The 23,697-nt window shown below is 51.2% G+C and overlaps 1 long non-coding RNA gene across 1 annotated transcript; it reads right to left on the reverse strand.

Moving 5' to 3' along the window:
- Positions 1-4,512: 4,512 nt before the first annotated feature.
- LOC144116113 (uncharacterized) lies at positions 4,513-23,624 on the reverse strand. Its single transcript, XR_013311739.1, has 3 exons — positions 23,389-23,624; positions 21,788-21,927; positions 4,513-5,204 (listed from the first exon to the last, which is right to left on the reverse strand). It is a non-coding gene; the product is annotated as an uncharacterized LOC144116113 (long non-coding RNA).
- Positions 23,625-23,697: the final 73 nt, after the last annotated feature.

The raw sequence follows: 23,697 nt of genomic DNA on the forward strand, positions 1-23,697 counted from the left end.
CGCACCATCGTCTCCATTAGTTTGCCCACACATGAGGTGAGAGAGATGGGGCGGAGGTTATCTGTGTCAATTGGTTTGCCAGCTTTAGGAATAAAAGTCACCAAAGCCGTTTTCCATTCGATTGGCAGGGGGGGGGGGGGGGGGTCCCCGCGCCAAATCGCATTGACGTATTCCAGGAGGGACTGGTATGCCAAGTCGGGCAGGTTCGTCAAAAGCTTGACGGTGACCTTATCCCGTCCTGGCGCAGTGCCCCGTTTCATTTTGGCGAGAGCCGCCCGCAGATCATGGAGCTGGAAAGGTTGATCCAGCTCCGTGTTCTCTCTGCCTGCATAAGAGTACGCAGATACACGGGGGTCTTGGGCTGTACACAGATACTGGTCCCGAAGTTTCTGTGCCAGTTGAGTCGTGTTGCCAGGAAAATGGTGCATGGCTCGCTGCAAATGTTTTTGTGTTTCGGTTCGTGTTTGGGTTGGGTCGAGTAGCGCTCGAAAGAGACGCCAAGTGTTTCGGCTGGATATTTGTCGCGCGGCCGTGTTGCATCTATCTACCCAGTTGGAGTCGGCGAGTTGGGCCGCGTACTCTGCCGCTTTCTGGGTAAGCTCGGCAATTCGAGCTTTAAGCTTTCTGTTGTGTTTCTGGCGTCGCCAACGGCGGACGAGGCTGCGACGGGCTTCCCAGAGGTGTAGAAGGTGGTTATCCACGTCCGTGACCGCCTCTGAGAGCTGGATGTGTGTTTCATGCGAGGAAAGGTGTGCCAGCAGCTGTTGGGACCATGCTGTGTAGCCTTGTGCGGAAATGGGTGTATTATCAAGTGAGTTAAAATTTTGTCTGAATTTCGTCCAATCTGAGATATGGGCTTGTGTTCTGGGACGCTTGAGGGGGCGTGTGCGTAGTGTAGTGTTAATGATGCAGTGGTCGCTACCGAGGGTCTCCTCGGTGTTGAGCCAGTCTGCGTGTTGTATGTTGCGAGTGAAGGTTAAGTCCGGACACGTATCCCGTGTCACGGAATTTCCTAGCCGGGTTGGGTGGACAGGGTCCGTGTGGAGGGTGAGGCCCAACGTGGACGCAAGCTCCGCCAGCTTACGCCCGCGTGACTCCTCCTTGCGATACCCCCAATGCTGACTGGGAGCGTTAAAGTCGCCCACAATAAGCAGGGGATCGCGGCCCGCTACTCTTAGCGCGCGGCTAAAGAGGTCCGCAAAAGTCACTCGCTTTAGTTTGGGAGAGCAGTACACGTTGAGTATATGCAACGGTGGGTCCCTGCGGCGGACTGGTAGGAGGGTCACCATTACATAAGAGTACTCTAGTGGGAGGTCGAGATCCACTAGATTTGCTGTGTAGTCTTTGTGGACAAGAAGACAATACGCGGGATCCTGTTGGAACGTCGTGTAATTTGAAATTGTGGCGCCCAGGCCTGGCTCTTGGAGGGCAACCACGGCTGGTAAGGACTCGAAATTTTCAAGGTAGAGGCGGAAATTGGCCCGCTTAGTGCGGTCCTTAAAGCCTCTACAGTTCCACTGTGTTATTGAAGTTGACATGGCCGAATTGGAGATGGCGGAATTCCTTTGATTAAGGTGTCTCGCCATGATTTAAAATTCTTGGGGGGGGAGGAGGAGGGATTGGCTGCCTCAGAGCCAGCTACTTGCGCCATCAAGGGGGTGATGACGGAAGGAGCGGGGCAGTTGTCCTCATTGTCCGAATCAATAATCAGACGGGTGAATTTTGAAGGGCGGGATACGTCCCTAATGGGTCCCGTCCGACGGAGGAGGCGGGGGTTGTCCGAGATGTGTTTTGAGACCACCGCGGGGACGGCAGATTTGACCTTTGTCAAGATCTGGTCCATGGCGGTCTCGATCATATATCGCAATTTAGAGGTTAAGCGCTCCTCCATCGCAGAGATGGCTGTCACGAGGGCAGGCGAGATCTCCGCGTCGCTCTCCATTGCGTCCGAGTTCTGCGGGCTCGGTGCGGCGGACGCCAATTTTGATTCTAAATTTTGAATTTTGTTGAGCAAAAGCTCATTCTGTTCCCGGAGCACGTCTATCTGTTTTTTGTATTCCGCGTCGAGTGCGGAGACGGTTACGGGGGAGGGTGAGGGATGGGAGGAAGAGGAGGCGATCTCAGCCCAGCTGCTCACCTGTTTGTGGTGTTGAGGCGCTGATGCCCGGGCGTCGGCAGCGCCAATTGTCTTGAGGGCCGGGAAGTGGCCAGTGTCTCTGCCGCTGGGCGGTGGAGGCGCCGTCTTCTTCCCGGGCGCTGGTTTCACCGACGGTGAAGAAGGTGACGATGTCTTGTGGTCGGTGCCGTGAGCACCACGCGGCGTTCCGCCACCGGCACCTGGTTTTGAATGACTTGGCTGCTTGCCAGGTCGCTGATTTTTTGGCACCTCTGGGCGCTTAGCCTTGGGGCCATGCACCTTGAGCTGCCGGAATTTTCCCGTGCAGTCGCGGGAGTTGATAGCGTGGGCTTGCCCACAGACTGCACAGGACAGACTGCATTCATGCTGCGCCTTGACTCCGTCGACGGTCGGCGCCGTTTGGCCACACAGGCCGCACTTTTCATCCGGGCAGGGGCAGGTGTCTGCTCGGTGGCCCACAGTGCCGCACCGCACGCAGGCCGGAATGGTTCTCTTGTACGGACGCACAAGGGTCACCTCAGAGTTGTAATGCACATATCGCGGCACCACTTTTCCCACGAAGGTGAGCGACGCGACGTCGGATTTGCCAAGCTTGCGGATATCGGCAAGCTCTCCAGCACGCCACTGGATCTTGTTTTGGAGGGACACACTGGTCTCGTGCTTGGCCACGGTGATGACGCTGCGGCACACGTCTCCAGTGAGTTTCAACTGGCCGTACATGGAGAGCTGGCCCTTCGGTGATGTTAGTTGAAAATCCCGCAGAAGCTAGTCCGCGACGTGCGGCTCTCTGGTGCCTGCGACGATCAGGTTTTGCTCCCATGTGGGAGCAGGCTGAGGGATGCTGCGGCCTTGGCGCCCAGGTAGTCCGCGAACGCTGCTCCCAGCTCGCCATGTTGGTAGACATCCCTGAGAGCGACGGTCACCCGGGGCTTCAGGATGATGACGATGTCTTCTGGATGAAGACGCGGCAGTGGCTTTGGTTTCCAAGAGGGTCCGGTCTTGGACCTGTGCCCCTCCGTGAAGCGCTGCAGCGCGCGCTGCAGCGCTGTGCCGTGTTGACCGGCCTGCCTTCGTGGCGTCCGCTTTCTTGGAGGCGGCGTCCCGCTTGCGGGAGCGGCGTTCCACTAGTTTGAAGAGCCTGGGGTTTTCGATGGGCGCAGAATCCGGACTCTCAGGCGTTGGAGCTGAAGGAACCTCGGACCAGGCCATGGCGTCCGGGTGGTAGCCGCGTTGTACTGTTTGGGCAGCCATCTTGACACGGGTGGGCGACTCACTCACGGCCGAGCGTCGGCGTAGGCGTTAGGCCTAGCGCCGTCGCCACGAAACGCAAGTGAGGATCGGCCCTAAAATACGTAAATGTTGCCCCACCTGTGTGTGAGTGGTGTCCACAGGTAGCTGTCGACTTCGCGAACACAGACGCGGCTGTGTTGACGGGGTTCCGGCCGAGGAACCGTGGCTCCAGCCAAAAGTTGGTGGAGACGATGCGCTGTATGTCCACTCGCTTCGCGCGCTCACAGCGCCCTCACGTGAGGGGGCCGGTGGTGCGACCGGGCGTAGCCCGCAAAGAGACGCAGACCGGGAAGTGTTCGCTTAGTTTGCGCGTTCCCGGCGGGAACGGCACTACCGCGCACTCTAACAAACTCGGCACTAGAGCGGAGGGAAGGTAGACGTGATATATCCTACTCGAGCTCTGGCCCTGGACAAGCGTGGCGGCAAACACATCGCCATGCAGAGCGACCCATGCGTCATGGAGACTGAACTGGCGAACGAGTTTCGCCAGCTCTTTCGCATGGCAGTTAGAGGCACCGTGGCGCAGCCCCCTGATATCACGCAACGAGTCGAGGACACACTTGAAATCCCCGAGCAAGACATGAGGCATATCATCGAGAAAGTACGACGGGATCGACAGGAAGAAATTGTCTGTCATGCTATGCGTTACTGGCGCGTAAACGGTAACAAAACAAACCCTCCGGCCGTCTCAAAACACATCTGTGATGCCGCGACCATCAATGCCAAAAGTGCAATGTGCACTAGACCTGTGCGCCGGCGAGAGGAAGATCACGCCCACGCCACAACACCGAGTCCGTTAACGAAAAGAAGGCATCGACATTAAAGCGCGAAAGAAAATTCGAAATGTCGGCAGGAGTGCGAAAGTTACGCACTCCTGCAAAAACATCTACCCGATGCGCCCGCGCAAGGTGCAGCACCTCCCGCTGCTTGTCGGGATGGCGAAAGCCTTCCGCTTTTTCCACGCTTTACCTTTCGAGATGATCACAGCTCTGGTGACCAGAGCTCGTGTGGGACACACGTTTGATCACTTGATGAGGTCCTTCGGCTGATGACTGCGACGGTAGTATTGCTAGACACAACACAGCACGATCAATATGCAGCTGAAGTCAGTTATGAAATTCTTAGAGTTCATGAAGATGTCAAACTAATTTATCCCTAGTGGTCTATGCGTGATTTCAAGTTCAAACAACAAAACAGAACATGCACAATAAGACAATGGTGTGCTAGAAGTACAGATTACATGAAGCAGGTTCAGACATTCATCACATGATTTGCAGTGCAACCCATGGAAACAGTAGATGACTAGACTATGTCAGATGCATGCTGTATGATAACGAACCCTAATGACCTGGGGCACAGCTGAGACACCAGCTGTTCAAAAGCAATCAAATTTTCACAAAATAGCTCATCTCCGAGTTTTTTACACCAAACAAATATTCCTTCAAAATGCCCTCAGCTTAGGGCTCAGTGCTTCCATGCATTGAATGTTTCCAGTGGCTGGGGCTCCCGGCGAGATCCGCCCGCCCGTGCAGGGGTCAGTGGTGCCGACTCTCCCTGGCCTGTGGTGCGCTCAGATCTGAACACGTTCCTCGACATAAGTTCATTGATGATGGGCCACGGCTCTTGAATAATTTCAGCTGGCAGCCGCAGCGGGTTCCACGAGTTTTTTCAGGTTTTCCTTACGCACGCTCATGGAGGGAAAATTCATCGTAGTCTTTTCGCCGGTCTCTGATGTGGGTGTCTCCGTATCCTTTGCTGTGGTCATCAGAGGCTGCGCCTGAATCACCAAGAGAGAAAGGGGAATGGGGGAGGGTATATTTGTCAAGTTTGTTCCTTTTCAACACACTGTTCCATGTGGCTTCTTCCTGTTCTCCAAAAGCTTAATATCACATGTCAGCAAAGTACAGCCCCACTGGAGAGCTGAGCTTCTCCACTGAGGATGAGTACAGTGCCCATAATTAATGCAATAGCATTTCGGTTGTCTTCTTACAAGAAACCCCTGGTTCCTCCCTAACAAAATTGTCCGTTTGGTCGAAAGGGTCTCTACATCATCAACACTGCCAAATTTGAAAATCTGAGGACCAGAATGCAGTGAAAGCTCGTTGTTTCGAACCTCAATAATTCGAACTTTCGGATAATTCGAAGTAATCTACTAGGTCCGCCCAAGCTCCGTACAGATCTGTGTATAAAAAAGCCCGTTAATTCGAAAGCGAGTCAGTTCCGCTACGGATAATTCGGATAATTCGAACTACGCGCCGCCCCGTCTCGGCGGCTTGGCACACAGCACGTGGCAAAAAAAAAAATCGCCTGCGCGTACATAGAGGCTGCGCACGTGCTAAACGGGGACAGAAGATGGAACCAGGTAAAACGGTGGAAGAGTGGGTAAAGCCTAAATGGCGTCGTCACCTGCGCGGCGGGCGGCGGTGTAGGAGGGGGCACGGGTTGGCGAACGCGGTGGCGGCTGCCTACCCTCTTTCCGTGCAGCCTCCAAAACTCGAAACTATCGTATTTACTCGCTTAATGAACCGAGCGCGGATCTTGCCAGCGCGCAAAGCTGTGCCGCCGCCGATAACATCATTTGTTTTTTTCTATAATTTGAGGAGAGCTCCTGCAGAGGGGTGGGGGGGGGGGGGAGATGGGGGAAGGGTAGCGCGACGCGGTCGGTGGACTTGGCAGAGCGCCAAGACGTTGTGCACTCTAAGATAAAGCTTAAATAAATATTCGCATTACACACTCGTCACTGTCCTGTTTTTAACCTCGCAGTAAGAAACGCGCGCCTCACCTTCAGGGCCGGTGTTCAGCACGTTAGCGTTATCTCGCCGCCGGCTAGCACAAAATTGCCGGATCTCGTCAAACTGAACGATGCTAAACACTAGCGGCACGAACACGTCTGACCGCGTGCGTTTGTTGATGACGGAAGGACGGACGGAGATATATGAAATCTCGACCCTTCCAAAAAAATCTGTTGGAAACTTTTTTTCCCGTGTAATGAACCCACCCCCCAAACTGATGTCAACTTTTCTGGGGAAAAAGTGGGTCCATTACGCGAGTAAATACGGTAAATACTCGTTAATTCGAGCCCTGTTAATTCGGAAATACGGATAAGTACTGTCGGCGCGGCGCTAGCCAATGCCCATGAAAGGCTATGACTTCAGACGGGCGCTACAAATTACATGCGAAAAACTCTTTTTTTCCTTTGCGAGTGTCGTCCATCCTTCCACCCATCAGTCGCCAGCGGAACCACGCGGTCAGCCGCGATCACGACGCCGGCTTTTGGCATCGTTCGCTGCTTAAGGCGCTTGCTGCTATCGCGCGTTCCAATGATTGAGTGGCAGCAGACGGCGTCCGCCCCAATCACCCATGGCACGATAAGGCGAACATAGCGAAAACGAGGCTTGCGCAACCGGACAAGCGCTGGCACTCTGCCAAGTTCGCTCCCCCCCCCCCCCCTATGATAGAGCTAACGTCAAAAGGTCGCTGCGCAGTTTTTTGGCGCACTGCCAAGAAATGCGTTGTGGACCATGAGGGTGCGAAACGGAGAGAAGCATTAACGACTGACGCTTTTTCTTCGTTCACATTTTTAGGCAAAAATCGGGTGCGGGTGGGTTCCTTATGCGACTGGGTTGACTGGGTTCGTTACCGAGTAAATACGGTACATATGCCGTAATGCAAATGGTTCTTGTCAGGTTTTTCGAGGCCATTCGATAATTCGAACATCGGATAATTCGAACTTTTTTCCCGGTCCCGTGAAGTTTCGAATTAACGAGCTTTTACTAGTACCTTCCATTGGATTTATCATATAAGATTTTACTAATCTAACCCAATGTTAACCTTAATCCATCCACTAACCTACTTTAACACACCCACTAATCCACCTTAATCCGTTCTCTGGGGTGGGCCTACTTCCAAAATTTGCTGGGCCATATGGCATTTTCTTCACAAATGTGCGTAAGAAGAACACAATTTTTTTTCTGAAGAGCGTTACCTCTTGCTACTTACGTTTGTCAACAACACATCTGTCTGCAATGAAGGTCCAATTAACAGTCTCCACATGACCACACTACATCACATAACAACACTGGGCACATAGCGCCTCAACTCATACCTATACTTTCGATCAGTCATATACGTGTCAGTATAGCGGCCTTTGAATTGGGAACAACCCCTCCCCCAACGGGAACGCCATTTGCATAAAACTTGGGGGACACCTGTTTGAAGTGGTGTCAAATGGCTTGGCATGTTCCCGAGGATAAAATTACTAGTTGAGATGAAACCCATAATAGGTGCGAGATTCACAACTGCAACCTTTCCGCCCCCAAACGTGCATTCCGAAGACCTTCAGACGGCCATTACGACCGAACCATTTGTCGCAGGGTGTTCCGGATGGTGTCAAACGATTTGTGTCGTGATGCACACGTATGTAAAATTAACCAATACAACGAGGAAATATACCGGCAATAGCGAAGATTGCTGTCAATCGCAATAGTAGTGCAAAATCCAAGAGGTAAGTGGCGCTGCTTGCGTCTTAGAAGAGATGTTTCCGGAAAAGAAACATCCACGGATGTTTGGATTTGGTCTTTTCCACATTTGCTGAGCACACCGATGCAAACACTTGAAGCTCCCGTAGCTACCGATCTTATATCGAATACTGAGGCAGTGTTGGTGGAGTAACTTTTTTTTATATCTATAACTGTACATGGGACACTCTACAGCTAACTAACTACACCAGCATCGTTGAATGTTTGACAGCCACTTAAAAATACAGTCTGTGCCAATTGGTTAGGGACCGAAATGCAGAGGCACTGGCTGCATGACAGCAGCTAACCTGCCCTTATTGTTTCATTACCTCTAATGAAACTGCATACTAACCATTGCAAATGTAACTCCAGCGGAAAAAGAAATATTCGAAAACTTGACTTTAAATGCCGATTCGTAACTGTTCCAAAGCAGAAACAAGTGTTTGGGCTTGATTTAACTGCGGTGGGAACTTTGTTGCAACAAGCGCAGTCCGCGGCAACGGCAGCAGTGTTTGCCGTTTTAGAACGCTAGCACTCAGTGCACAGGTTCTCTGGAAAGGCGTCACAGTTTTCGTGGTCAGAAATTGTCCACAGTGAAACCTGAAAGACTGAGGCTCCAAAGGCTTGGAAGGTATGTGAATGCCATAGCTAGGCTTCAAAGGGAAAGGAATAACGCAAGAAGAAATGGAAAAGTGGAAATCAGTCTTAAAACAGCCCTAGCACTTTCGGTGAAGAAACACCAGCAAAAGCCTCGACCCTCTTATATAATCAGCAACAACTTGGCAGGGAACCTCTGGGTCAACACGCACCCCGCACTCAGAAATGGCCGCCACCACCATGTGAAACAGTGCACACCCTCTAACACTTATAAACACCCAAACAGATCCTGGACAATGGTGGTGAGACAACAACAACACGGTAGCACAACAGGAGTGTTGCCACACGCAGAGGCGCCGAGAAGAGAAGACTCTTAATCCCTCTTTACCACTTCCTTATCACTGAACTGCTTTTGAAGCAATTTTGGAATGTTGGTTGGTTCGGTTGATAGGGGTTTAACGTCCCAAAGCAACTCAGGCAATGAGAGATGCCGTAGTGGTCTCCGAAAATTTCGACCACCTGGGGTTCTTTTACGCACACTGAAGTCGCACAGTACACGGGCCTCCAGAATTTCGCCTCCATTGAAATTCGACCGCCACGGCCGGGATCAAATCCGCGTCTTTCGGGCCGGCGGCCGAGCGCCATAACCACTCAGCCACCACGGCGGCTCACTTTTGGAATGTATAGATGTATGTATATACACAAAATTGAAGCGTCCATAAACATTCGGTTTTCACATTTTGCATTTTAGCATTAAACCACCCAATTGGGGAAACTAGTACCGTTCTGATAGTGGATAACAAACACATTATTTTTGTGCATGTTCTGCGCCAAACTGAGTAATTCAACTATGGATTCTTTTTTTATGCCACTTCGGGCTACTTTCTTTTGAAAAATGTCATCCATCACACAACACCAAAGTACGCCCTTCATGAGGATAAATTTTGTATTTATGTGCCGCAAAGTGGTTTATTTCGCAGTATAATACTAAAAGAATGTTTTCTAGGCATGTATTAGAAAATAATAAGAAAAATCTGGTATTTTGTGCTTTTTTTCGTTAGGAGAGATCACTTCCGAAACTTATAACTCCTTTTCTAACTGTATGAAAATTACAAAAGTTTGCGCAAGTGCACTCTATAGTATTATAATATATTAATAAATCAATATTGAAAATGTCATTCAAATCAGACAAGTGCTCCAAATTGTAACTTTTTAGACTCTCAATGACGTAAAAATACTCCCAGACTTTAATGTTCCTTCTCGGAAAAACGAGAGATCAAAAACTTGGTGCCTTTAGCCTCTCTTAAAGAAGAGAATGCGATAGCTTTTGGAAGTTTGTCCACTGCCAAATGTTCCAAACATCCTCCTAAATCTTCGAAGTAGGCCCACCTCAGAAAATGGATTGGCATGGATTAGTGGGTGGATTGATGTGCATTAGTAGGAATTAGTGGTGGAATAATTAATTCATGTTTGTGGGGGTAATTGAAATGAATTCATATGGATTGTTAGGGATTAATGCGTGGATTAAAGTGGATTAGTTGGGGATTACTGGATGGACCAAGGTGGAAGAGTTGGTCAGATCAGTATAACCACACATGATACCGTATTTACGAGCATAATTTGCACCATCGCATAATTTGCGCACCCTTAACTTATCACCCGGGTTTACGAAAAACATTTTTCACTCGCATATTTTATGCACCGCGCTGCGCTAGGCCACAATCATGCATGCGGGCTCAACCCTATGGCTCTACCCAGTAGCATTCGGCTATTCCGCGTCTGTTGTTCGGAAGGCTTTTTTAATCTTTTGTGTACTGGGCGTTCATGGTGGTGTCAGAGGCCGCTGTTACAATCGCGGCGGCACCAGCGGCATCGCCACTCGGAACGGCCAGCAGCGTTTCCGGGGAGGATAAGCAGCTGGTAGAAGAGCCAACACCGCTGTTTGGCTGATGCATGTGACTCGACTGCCGGCTACGCTTTTCTTGGTGGCTCTGACGGCTTGTGTTTGGTTGTTCGGTCGTGTCTTGCGATGGGATATCACAACTATACGGCAAGTTTCAAACTGCTTGTCAGCGCCTTATCACGGCGCGGAGCGGCGAAGCCAGCGAGAATAACCGCGTGCGCACAAGTTTGCCCATAGACGACAATCATTGTGTCGGCAAAGTTGTGCGCATGTGGCTATTCTCGCTGGTTTTGCAGCTCCGTGCCGTGATAAGGCGCCGACAAGCAGTTTGGTCGACGCTCACGCGGTACAGTTAAAGAATTGTGTGGTGTGATAATTCATTAATTGATTCGCGCTTGCTATCCAGGACGAAGTTGCATAAGCAAACTTACGGAATCTGGAACTACCGAACAATTAGCTGGGCCTCAAGCGATGACGCTGTTTTAGCGTTTTATTCAGCTTCATGCATGCACTTTCATGCCATCCCGCAAGGGGGAGGGGGATGGGGGGGGGGGGGGTGCGCGGCTTTTCATTTAGAGTGAACTTTTTTTCGGGGGGCGGCCAGCGTGGGGATCAGGCACTGGTGCTGACGTATACGCAGCAACATACACTATATATTGCCGCGAAGCTTGCTTTTTTTGTCTGATCTTCTTATCGCGGCAGGCACGCCGCATTATCACTTTTCTGGGACGCGAGACGCGACCAGAGTTATCTCGATTTTTCCTAGCCTCGCGCAAGTGTGCCTACTATGTTCTGGAACTTTCCTTGCCGCCTTTAAAATTGAGCACGGCTAAGAGCGGCGGGCATTCTGTTAGTCGACGACCGCCGAGCACGTTCGCTGCTATCGCCGCCGCTGAGTTTTCAGAGCTGTTCTTAGTGGGCGTAAGCCAGCCTATTAAAGTATTCTCTTACGAGCTGCTCTGTGCCTTCCTCAAGACCGGACCCCAGTCAGTGCTACGTGACCCCGGCGGAGTTCCCGTCACCACCTCGTGACATCTGGTGGAGGTGCGGGGTACATGCACCCAACCCAACCTGGAAGATCCACTGTAGAGAACGAGAGCCAAGAAGATCCCGAGGTACGACACAGCCGCCGTCTTCAAGGCCTGCAAGCTCAGCACGGATTACTACCGGATCCTACTCGACAACGCCAACAAGCTCCAGCGCCCACCATGACCGAGCCAGCGACGTCCACCCCTGTCATGCTCCACCAGCCACGGGTGCGTCCAACCTTCCACGGCTACCCTGGCGACGACCCGGAAGATTGGATAGACAACTTTGAGCGCGTGGCTACATTTAACAGGTGGGAAGATGACATGAAGCTCCGCTATGTTTTCTTTTCCCTTGACGGTCCTGCAAGAACGTGGTACGAAAACCACGAGACTACCTTGAAGACCTGGAAATTATTCAAGTCTGAAGTCGTGAAGGCGTTTACCAACATTCTCCGGAAGGAAAAGGCGCAGATGCTGCTGGACTCACGGATGCAGCACCCAAACGAAACTGTCAGCATGTACAGTGGTCGTCAAAAGTTCGCAGGCCGCTCTGACCGAGCCAGGAGCGGCTGCTCTCCGCGCTCGCGGTGCTGCTATCGCTAGCGCGGCTCGGCGCGCGCCGGCTGCGAGGGTATGCGCTGAGAGGGTGTGCATTCCCCTCCCTTTGACTCTCGTTGATAACAAAGCCTGAAAAATGGTAGTGCGCCGCTCGCCTTCACTGTTCGCTCTTCACATTCCGCTGCGGCGCTTCGCGTGGCATTGCAGAGGAGAGTTTTCCACCAAGTGACGCGCCATACTAGCTGCCATATTCGGTTAGACTGTGTGTGCTTCCCATACTTTTCGGCGTCCTGCCGTACGAAATAACGCGTTTACCCACACGTGAGCTGTGTTCCGGCTCTCTCAGCCATTTGCGTGATTTCCCACGTTGCATTTCGGCGCGGAGCCCTCATAAGTTCCGCGACACCCATCAAGAAACTTCTCCAATCCTGTTTGTGCCGCTATATGCCATGTCGTGTTTAAAAAAAGCTTAACACGTAGCAAGTAATCTTTAAAATCGACCCGGCCAAGCCCGAATCGACGGTGTCAAATACGTTGGCGACCTCCAATTTGGCATTTCTTCTTTCACACCCTCCTTCATCCCTTCCCTTACAGCATGGTTCGGGTGTCCGCCGATATATGCGAAACAGATAGTGTGCCATTTCCCTTCCTAGAAACCAATTTACTCACCTCCAATTTGGCACGGTTCACTTCCCAAAAAGTGGCCCGGGCCACCCCGAAAATTCACCTTTGCCAATTTTCACCGAAATCGATGTCCAAGCATAACTGAGTGCCCCAGACGTGATGGTAACCTCGAAATTTGGCACGGGTCATTTCGAAAAAAGTGGTCCGGGCCAACCTCGAAATTGACCTCTGCCAAATTGCATAAAAATCGATGTCCAAGCATAACTGAGTGCGCCAGACGTGATGGTAACCTCGAAATTTGGCACGGGTCATTTCCAAAAAGGGATCCGGGCCAACTCCGAAATTTGGCCTTTGCCGATTTGCACCAAAATCGATGTCCAAGCAATACTGAGTGTGCCAGACGTGATGGTAACATCGAAATTTGGCACTGGTCATTTGTCAAAAAGTGGCCCGGGCCACCCCAAAGTTTGACCTTGCCAATTTTCACGAAAATCGACGTATACAACTATAATTCACCATGCGCGGCATGGTGGCGACCTCCAAATTCGGCACAAGCCATTTCAAAAATTTGGTCCGGGCCACTCCCACAATTCTACCTCTGTCAATGCGTTCCAAAGCCGACGTCTATCTATAATCGATCGACAGAGGATTGACAGAGGCAGAATTGTAGGAGTGGCCCGGACCAAATTTTTGAAATGGCTTGTGCCGAATTTGGAGGTCGCCACCATGCCGCGCAAGGTGAATTATAGCTGTATACGTCGATTTTCGTGAAAATTGGCAAGGTCAAACTTTGGGGTGGCCCGGGCCACTTTTTGACAAATGACCAGTGCCAAATTTCGATGTTACCATCACGTCTGGCACACTCAGTATTGCTTGGACATCGATTTTGGTGCAAATCGGCAAAGGCCAAATTTCGGAGTTGGCCCGGATCCCTTTTTGGAAATGACCCGTGCCAAATTTCGAGGTTACCATCACGTCTGGCGCACTAAGTTATGCTTGGACATCGATTTTTATGCAATTTGGCAGAGCTCAATTTCGAGGTTGGCCCGGACCACTTTTTTCGAAATGACCCGTGCCAAATTTTGAGGTTACCATCACGTCTGGGGCACTCAGTTATGCTTGGACATCGATTTTTATGCAATTTGGCAGAGGTCAATTTCGAGGTTGGCCCGGACCACTTTTTTCGAAATGACCCGTGCCAAATTTCGAGGTTACCTTCACGTCTGGGGCACTCAGTTATGCTTGGACATCGATTTCGGTGAAAATTGGCAAAGGTGAATTTTCGGGGTGGCCCGGGCCACATTTTGGGAAGTGAACCGTGCCAAATTGGAGGTGAGTAAATTGGTTTCTCGGAAGGGAAATGGCGCACTATCTGTTTCGCATATATCGGCGGACACCCGAACCATGCTGTAAGGGAAGGGATGAAGGAGGGTGTGAAAGAAGAAATGCCAAATTGGAGGTCGCCAACGTATTTGACACCGTCGATTCGGGCTTGGCCGGGTCGATTTTAAAGATTACTTGCTACGTGTTAAGCTTTTTTTAAACACGACATGGCATATATCGGCACAAACAGGATTGGAGAAGTTTCTTGATGGGTGTCGCGGAACTTATGAGGGCTCCACGCCGAAATGCAACGTGGGAAATCACGCAAATGGCTGAGAGAGCCGGAACACATCTCATGTGTGGGTAAACGCGTTATTTCGTACGGCAGGACGCTGAAAAGTATGGGAAGCACACACAGTCTAACCGAATATGGCAGCTAGTATGGCGCGTCACTTGGTGGAAAACTCTCCTCTGCAATGCCACGCGAAGCGCCGCAGCGGAATGTGAAGAGCGAACAGTGAAGGCGAGCGGCGCACCACCATTTTTCAGGCTTTGTTATCAACGAGAGTCAAAGGGAGGGGAATGCACACCCTCTCAGCGCATACCCTCGCAGCCGGCGCGCGCCGAGCCGCGCTAGCGATAGCAGCGCCGCGAGAGCGGAGAGCAGCCGCTCCTGGCTCGGTCAGAGCGGCCTGCGAACTTTTGACGACCACTGTACGTCGAAGAAATGCAGCGTCTTTTCCGCCGAGCTGACCCGAATATGACGGAGGAGAAGAAAACCGGATATCTAATGCGGGGCGTAAAGGAGTCTCTTTTCGCTGGCCTCGTACGAAATCCGCCCAAGACTGTCGCCGAATTCGCCGAAGAAGCGTCAATGATTGAGAAGACCCTGGACGCCCGCACAAGGCAGTACAACCGACCACCGCAGGTCTGCTCCAGCTTTCCGGACACGACGACTACAACCAGCGACTTGGGGGAGATCATCCGTGAAATCGCCCGCGAAGAACTACGCCGGCTGCTGCCATCGTCTTCACAACCTCAAGTAGCGAGCCTGACGGAAGTCGTCCGTGAAGAAGTGCGGCATGCGCTTGGCTCCCCTTCTGCGACGACTGAACCTCAAGCTCCAGCCATGAGTTACATCGCTGCAGTACGCAAGCCCGCGCCTCGACGTGCCACCCCAAGCCCTATTCGACGTGAGCCAGCAGTGCTGGACCGCCGCCCTCCGGGCCCCGCCCACCCGACCTACGAACAACGTTCGGGCCCAAGGAAATGCGACACCTGGAGAACCCGTGACAACCGTCCGCTGTGCTTCCACTGCGGTGAAGCCGGTCACGTCCTGCGTCACTGCCCGTTCCGACGCATCGGTCTTCGCGAATTCGCCGTTGACGCACCACCACCATGCTTCGGCCAACATCCACAAGAAATCGAGGACTACCTGCGCCGCGACGAATACGTGTCGAGCCGATTTTCCCGCTCACCCTCGCCGCGAGCCTCGCGCTTCATGTCGCCCTGCCACAGCTACGCAGCGGCTGTGCGAGGAAGGTCCCCCAGCCCCCGTAGGGGAAACTGAAAACAGCAACCTTAGGAGGTGAGGTTGCTTCCCGGCAAAAAAACGAAGACCCTCCAACGACGAGAACTCACGGCGACGCCGCACCGGCGACGACACGACGCAACTTAGAGACCCCCAGGCCACCGACATCGACAAGCCCCTGCAGCTGCAGTCGCAATCATCGACCAAGCCGTGACCCGACGCCGAAAGTTACGTGCAACGCAAGAGCAAGGACTTCCGATCTAGAGGTGACTGTCGACGGCCGAAACGTTACTGCTCTAATCGACACGGGAGCTGACTATTCCGTGCTGAGTGGTTCCTTCGCCGACCGGATCAAGAAAGTGACGACGACTTGGGATGGCCCGCAGATACGCACAGCAGGCGGACACCTCATCACGCCATCAGGAAGGTGCACTGCGAGACTGTCAACGGACACACATATCCGACAGTATTCGTCGTACTTCAGAAATGTTCCCGTGACGTCATTCTGGGGATGGACTTCTTGACACAGCACCGCGCAGTCATCGACCTCAAGTCCAAGTCCATCACGCTTTCGACGGACGAAGCTTTACCTCCGAAAACGACCCCAGAGCAGTCAAAGGCCCTCAGTGTTCTCGATGAAGAACTAACCATCCCACCCCGGTCCAGCGTCATCGTCCCCGTCTGTGCAAGAAATTTCGAAGACGCAGAAGGCATCATCGAGGGAAACACGCAGTTGCTCTTAGACGCAAGAGGCATCGCTCATTTGCGGCATGGAAAAGCCGAAGTACTGGTCACGAACTTCAGCGAAGAATACCGACACCTCAACAGAGGCACTACAGTTGCGTTCTTGGACGAAGCAACTGATTTACTGGACGCCTTCATCATCTCCGACGAACCTGCAAATGACAGCCTAAAGCAAGACCATGCTCCCACGTTCACCATCAACCCAGCATTACCCCGGGACCGACAAGAGAAAATCACCCTTCTTCTTCAAAGTTACAGCGAATGTTTCGCCTCGTCATCAAAGGTGCGACAAACGACGATAGCCAAACATCGAATTATAACCGACGAACACACCAGACCTCTCCGCCAAAGCCCTTACCGTGTGTCGCAGCGAGAACGACAGGCCATCCGGGACCAAGTAGAGGAAATGCTTCGCGACGACGTCATCCAACCTTCGAAGAGCCCATGGGCGGCACCGGTCGTTCTAGTGAGAAAGACGGTTCTCTTCGATTCTGCGTCGATTATCGGCGACTGAACAAGATTACGAAAAAAGACGTCTACCCCCTCCCGAGGATCGACGACACTCTGGACAGGCTCTGCCACGCCAAGTATTTCTCGTCGATGGATCTCAAGAGTGGATATTGGCAGATTGAAGTCAACGAAAGAGACCGGGAAAAGACTGCCTTCATCACACCGGACGGACTGTACGAGTTCAAAGTCATGCCATTTGGGCTTTGCTCCGCACCCGCAACTTTCCAAAGGGTAATGGACACAGTGTTGGCAGGCCTCAAGTGGCAAACCTGTCTCGTCTATCTAGACGACGTTGTAGTCTTCGCAGCGAGCTTCGAGGAACACCTCCGGAGGCTGAAGGCAGTACTCGACGCAATCAAGTTATCCGGACTTACCCTGAAGCCTGAAAAGTGCCGGTTTGCCTACCACGAACTATTGTTTCTCGGCCACATCATCAGCAAGGACGGCGTGCGCCCCGACCCGCAGAAGACAGCCGCCATTGCCAATTTCCCGCAGCCTCATGACAAGAATGCGGTCCGCAGATTTCTGGGATTGTGTGCTTATTACAGACGCTTTGTGAGGAATCTTTCGCGCGTCGCGGAACCTCTGACCAAGCTCTCCAAGGCAGACGTACCATTCACATGGAATTCGGCACAAGTGGAAGCCTTCAACGAACTTCAGCGTCTCCTGCAGTCTCCACCGGTGCTAGGGCACTTTGACGAAAACGCCGAGACAGAAATCCATACCGACGCAAGCAGCTTTGGTCTAGGCGCTGTGCTCGTCCAGAAAAACGCAGGAGTGGTCCGATCCCTGCATATCGGCTTCACGCTCCCACTGGTAGGCGCAGGTGCCGGTGACGAGGGTTAGGTCGGTGGCGCTGTGTTGCCCCATGCGCTGGACATGCATGGGACTGCCATCATTGATGATGTTCAGGCGCGCCGCCTGAGACTCCGCTAGAAGCTCCCTCCCTCGACGGTTGGTTCCCTGGCACCCCCAATTGGTGTTGTGGGCATTAAGTCCCCACAGATGACAGCATCGTTGCCCAGCCAGTCACTGAGTTCGACACGAAGCTCATGTCCCAGTTGGTGTTGGGCGAACATACACACTGGCCACGGCTGTGTCGGTGTTGCGCACACGAATAATCACCGCACAGCACTTAGTAGCCTCGCACACTAGGTCACTAACCGACACAACCACATGTGGGAGAGTGTTTCTCACGTAGATGGCCGTGCAAGGTATACCAGTTCGGTGCGAGGTGTGGCAGCACGGCAGTGTTGAACGAAGCAGCAGCACATCCGGTTGGACCACTGTAGCCGATGTAGCCCGGTATTTTCAACTCCTCCACGCACACGTGCGTTTCCTGCAGAGCAAAAACCGTCGCAGTCGATACGCGGGAGGAGTTGAACCAGTTCAGCGTGGCGGCGGCACAATGAACGGCAGTTCCACTGCCTTATGCGCAGCCTGGGGATGTTTCTGTTGCTAGCCATTCTGGTGCAGGGCTTGGTGGGCAGCCAAGGCTGCATCGCAAAGCTGACGTGCTGGGAAGTTGGCTGGCAGAAAGTCGACCAGTGCTGTCACAGCTGCCGAGAGGGCGGCGATGACCACGTCCTTGTTCTGCTCTGGCGCTTGTCTGCGTGGCCTCGTCGTCGTCCCGGTTTTCCCTCAAACTGCTTTACTGTAGCTTGGCCCATCTTTCGGTGCATGAGAGGGCTTTGGCACGCCGTCTGTGCGTCCAGAGGATGGCGGCGCGGTGGTGGAGATTGCAGCGGGAGGTGCTGACTGCTTGCCTCTCACCGTGCGTAGAGCTTCGCGGCGGGTGACGGGTTCACGCGCAGTGGCGAGGAGAGACGCGACCTTGCGTTCCTCCTGCCATCGTGGGCAGCGGGGCTCACTGGATGTGTGGACGCCATTGCAGTTCACGCAACGGGGTGTAGCATCACTGCATTCTTTGGTTGGATGCCCGGTGCCACAGCGGAGACAGCGCGCGGAAGCTGTGCACGCCGCCGTCGCATGTCCGAGCACTCCGCACTGTCGGCACTGCACGGGGCATGGAAGACAGGCAAGCACAGAACGTCAGAGTTTGAAGAGAGCCATCTCCTCGTGGGGAGGGGGGGGGCCACGACGTGGAGTACGAGGTTTCTTCCTCTCCTCGAGCACCCGACGACTGGAGCTTTGCTCCGATTGTTGGCTGCCAGCTCTTCCTCGGGAATGCTGGGGTCGACGCCGTAGAGCATGCCAGCACAAGTGTTCGTGCGCGCCTCGCGGGCGCATACCCGCACGCTGCACACCGTGTCAACGGCCAGGAGAGGCTGCAGGTCTGTCGCACTGTTCGTGTCGAGACATACGCGATGTGCATGCACCAGCGAAGATCTGTGCTTTCAGTTGGTGCCTGCGCATATAACCGATCAGCGAGGCAAGCGACACGGGCAGAAAACGCTGCCCGACGGTGCCGCTCGCTGCTCGCCGTCGCCGCCTGGGCTTGTGCGGCCGAGCGAAAGCTACGCCCGGTGAGGTGACGGCCAGAAAAACTGCGCTTGTGTACATTATCCGTATTGAAAAAAGCGAAACGAGTGGCTACATATTTCTTCAGTTTCTTACTAATCAGTGAGGAAATGTTGCTATATTCTTGAATTTCGGTGGACAGACCACCGGCCGGCCCCTTTTGTGACGAGGCCTAGCGAGTACGCAGGATTTGTCTGAGATTTCGGTGATTGCGGAGAGCGAATTCGCCAGTCTTAGCGCCTGCAAATAGCTGTCAAGCGTAGTTTTGGCTACAGTGCCCTCAAAGCGACGACTGCCTACATCGCAGGACGCGAGTGCAGTTAGGGGGAAGTGCCGATATGTGACCCGGTCTGCATAGCATATGTGCATAAGGCAGCTGGCAGCAGCCGTCGGCGTCGACTGTGGACAACAAATCTGGTTGTTTTCATTAATTCAAGTAATGTCCGAATGTATTTTTAGCTAAAGCGCTTTAAAATCAAATACTGATGACATAAGAGAAAGCAGATACAATTCGCGGGAAGCGCCGGTATCCTACGCGAAGCGTTTCTCAAGCAGGCAATATATAGCATCATCGGCGCTTATTGCAGTGTTATCATGGTGTGTCAATGAGTAAAAGTGCGATTTGAAGAGCAAGAGTACGTAATATGTAAGATAAGGAAAACTCACCTAGCATTTTATGCCACGCAAACAAGCAGTACTGTTTGCACACAGCCATGTAAACAACCTCAGCGCGGGGATGGAGTTGTCGTAATCGTTGCACTCCTGGGGCACAATGCGCACGCACAGCAAAATGCTAACTGCTGTACTATTATTTAGAAGCACTTATTTAGACGGTGGCGACTATTCATAGGTGCGGGCAGTGAAAGCATTCTAGTTGCGTAGGGTTTTGCAATCGGCTTGGTTCCTGCAAATGGGTTCTATGAGTCGAAGGAGATGTTCGACTTACAAATGCGTACATGCAGCGGGGAAGTCGTCGCAATCGGCACTTTTCTCTGCTCCTTTCATGCCTCAAGGTTACTCTAGTGCCACCTTTTGATAATTTCAGTTTAATTATCGAGCCGATGAATAGCGAACAAGAATTTGGTAGCTAGCTGCAAAATGCCGAGGCTTTCACGGCGCACATCGCCGAAGGCATGCACGGCACGTGCCGCTTTTCACATACGGGAGCACTTGACTGCTCAAAAGTGACCACACTCATAACATACGATTATCATGCTTCTAAGTGTAAAAATAAAGCGGGAGTGCATCGATTTTTGTTTCCTCAACAATCAGAAAACGGGCGCCACGAGCAAGTCCGCTTTCCCAAGGATCACTCAGCTCGCGTACTAAGTTGAAGGCTTCCCAAAAGAGAACACGGAAAAGGCATTTTATTTTGCTAAGCTTAAAGGAAAAACCTTTTCGAGCAACCACTGTCTACAGTGTGCATGCAAGTACCTCAACAGCTCGCAGTAGACGACGCTTGATGTGTATGCCCTCGTGACGTCAGCGATGAAAGGTTGCCAGACCAGCAAGCAGTTTGCAGAAGAAACAAAAAAAATTCGTTTTAAAAGTATATGTACCGCACAAAATTAACTGATAATTTAACCTGTTGGGAATTAAAGGCGATAAGCAGGGTATGCGTGAAAATGGCTGTCATGGCCCCTTTAAGAGCAGCGTTTGGAGGCCCCACATATCGGTCTCAGACTCCACAGATATGTTAATTGGTACTGCATGTAGGTCGGAGGCCCTAATTTCCAGTGGCCATTTCTGCAGAAACTGAACACAGATTCAAAAGGTGTGACAAAAATTCAATGCATTCTTTTCTTTTTTCCATGTAATACCTTGTTTGTTCGAAAAATACATGATTTTGAAATGCTTATTGTGCCTTCAGCCTTTTCTGTGTTACAGAAATATTCAAGATATTCAATTCCAAATTATTTAAAGAAAATTACTATTCACTTCGAATTTGCTTCGAACCAAAAGTACTATTAGCGCATGTCTAGGATGGCATAATCTGATGCTGTCGTTCTTTATGCTGAAAAATCGCAATTTGCTCTAAGCATGAACAACAGGTTTTGCCTCAAAACGCAATATAAGACAACAGGTGATCTTAATTAGGCATTGCCTTAACATTTACACATTTATACATAGCTTTGATGTTAAGCTTTAATGCTGAATTGAAAAATATAGCATTGGGTTGTGAACAAAGACTGTTGGCTAACTATAAAAATTCATTTTTTATGGATTTGAAGTATTCACTTTGCAGAGGGTGCATAATGAAATGTGGATTTGTTGCAGCAGACAGTGAGATACAAACTGTGATTATGTTTGTTATGTGGAATGTGCTCAGTATGCCCAAGTGTTTATAGTGAGTGGACTTACTGCAACAGATACCTTGAATATGGGGTACAAACAAAAGTGTAAATTAGGGGGCATGTAAGGGTGTATCTGTTTACTGGCAAATGACAGGCATGCGTTGAACAAGGTTGCCTGATCTGCTTCACCAGTGTGCTGCAGCAAATGTCAATTAACATTCTGGAATGAATTGGTGATACTCAAGCTTACCGTTTTCTTCTCACATAGCTTGCCTTCTCTGCAGCTTATTCTCTCTGGTTTTGTGGGCCTCTGCAACCTCCCTCCGGGTGGCGAAATTATAACCACTTGCGTAGACAGCTGACAATGTGTCAGCTGTCTCGTATACAGGCCTGTAAAGAAATGTACTGTGAATGAAATTCCTTTTTTTCAACATGGATACAAAATCAGAGCTTAAAGGTTGTTTAGCACAGAGAAGGGGGTCATCATTTGGAGCCATGTTGGTGACCATTTTCCCCAGCAATACAGTATTGGCACTGTCCCACTCAGGTCCAGTTTTCATTAATGTCATCATTTGGGAATCCTTCAGTGCCAGCTGACTTGAGCATAAGAGGTACTTTGACTGGTTCCTTGAAGGGTTTTGTTTTAGCAGTGATAGTGAGCATTACAGCATAATGTAAGACAACACATGCTCCAGAGGATGGTCTTAAGCATTGCTGTAACAAATGTGAGACTAATGCAGTTGTAAGAATTAAGTTTCCCACTTCTTCATGACTGTTTGCACAGCAGAAAGGAAATTACTCCTTGAAACAATGAACATCAAATGACAGGCTTTCTTTCCATTCTGGCAAGTGCTTGGCTGGGCATTCTCCAGGGCCTTATCTCTTCTTTCCAACCACTGTGCAGTTTGATGAGAGTGTGCGAATCTGGGACGTCAAGACGGGCAAGTGCCTCAAGACGCTGCCTGCCCACTTGGACCCTGTGTCTGCTGTGAGTAGCCTTCTGCGCTGGTGGCTGTGCTAGAAATAGGAAGCAAGCGCGAAGCCTTCCAGTCTTAGTAGCATTTTGCTGCCCTGCATACCTGTAGCTTTGCCTCTGTAATAATTGCACGACTGGCCTTGCAGATCTTTGAGCAGCAACACCAGGAGCAGTGTGTTCAAAAACATTGGACAGGAAAAATTATGTGGTCACAATTATATTTTGAGGGCAAACATTCAAGTGCATTGAGTCACATTGAGACTTGGGCACCCACATTTTGGCTTATTTTTTCAGGCAGGGGTCCTTCTGAAGCTTGCTGCTTTTGAGCTGTCCATGAGGTTGCTTAATTTTACGGCTGCATGAGAGCAATATAGCCTGGATTACGGTGGCTGCTTGGACATTTTCAGTGCATTTGTTTGAAGTTGATTTGCAGTGAAGCTTTGATTGCAATCAGTGTGCACTGCTGTCATTAGGTTTGATAGAGTGCTGATTTGCTTTCAATGCAAAAGCATTATATGGCTCATCATCAACGAAACTTAGCGACAGTGGTCACAAAAAATCCCAGATGACATCTCCGTGGCATCAAAGAAACCTAAAATTCCTTCCGAAGGTGCAGGGAATTGAACCCAGGACTTTCAGATTGCAAGGCGAGCACGCAACCCATAGGCCATGCAACTTTTTTGTTTTTTTCAACATGGCATTTATTACAGTGATGCAGTGTTCTATGTTCAACCGCATTGGTTTTTGGCAAAACTAAGCTGAACCTAGAATGTGCGTTGCATACGACTGTACGCTGGTGAGTAGGTGTGTGATTAGAAAGGAATATGAAAAAATAAAAACAGAAATGCAGTAAAAGCTCGTTAATTCGAACTTACGGTTAATTCGAACTGACGCCTGGGTCCCGGCACAGCCCCGTGTATTTCAGTGGGGATAACTCCCGATAATTTGAGCAAGTCGGCATCCACTACGGTTAATTCGAACTAGAAGCCACTGACTGACACTGCTCCTCGTAGATAGAAGTTGACCCATAGCAAGTAAAACACACTCGAAATTTACCAGAGATGTAAAACTGAAAAAAAAAAAGTCGAGTGCACGAGGCTCATAGAGCCCTTGTTCCGGTGCGTGCCGTAGCAGGTTTTCGCTGCCGGACCACTTGCCCACGCCGCTGATGCTTCAGCGCGAGC

The sequence above is a fragment of the Amblyomma americanum genome, chromosome 1 (genome assembly GCF_052857255.1).
Source record: "Amblyomma americanum isolate KBUSLIRL-KWMA chromosome 1, ASM5285725v1, whole genome shotgun sequence".
Classification (NCBI taxonomy): domain Eukaryota; kingdom Metazoa; phylum Arthropoda; class Arachnida; order Ixodida; family Ixodidae; genus Amblyomma; species Amblyomma americanum.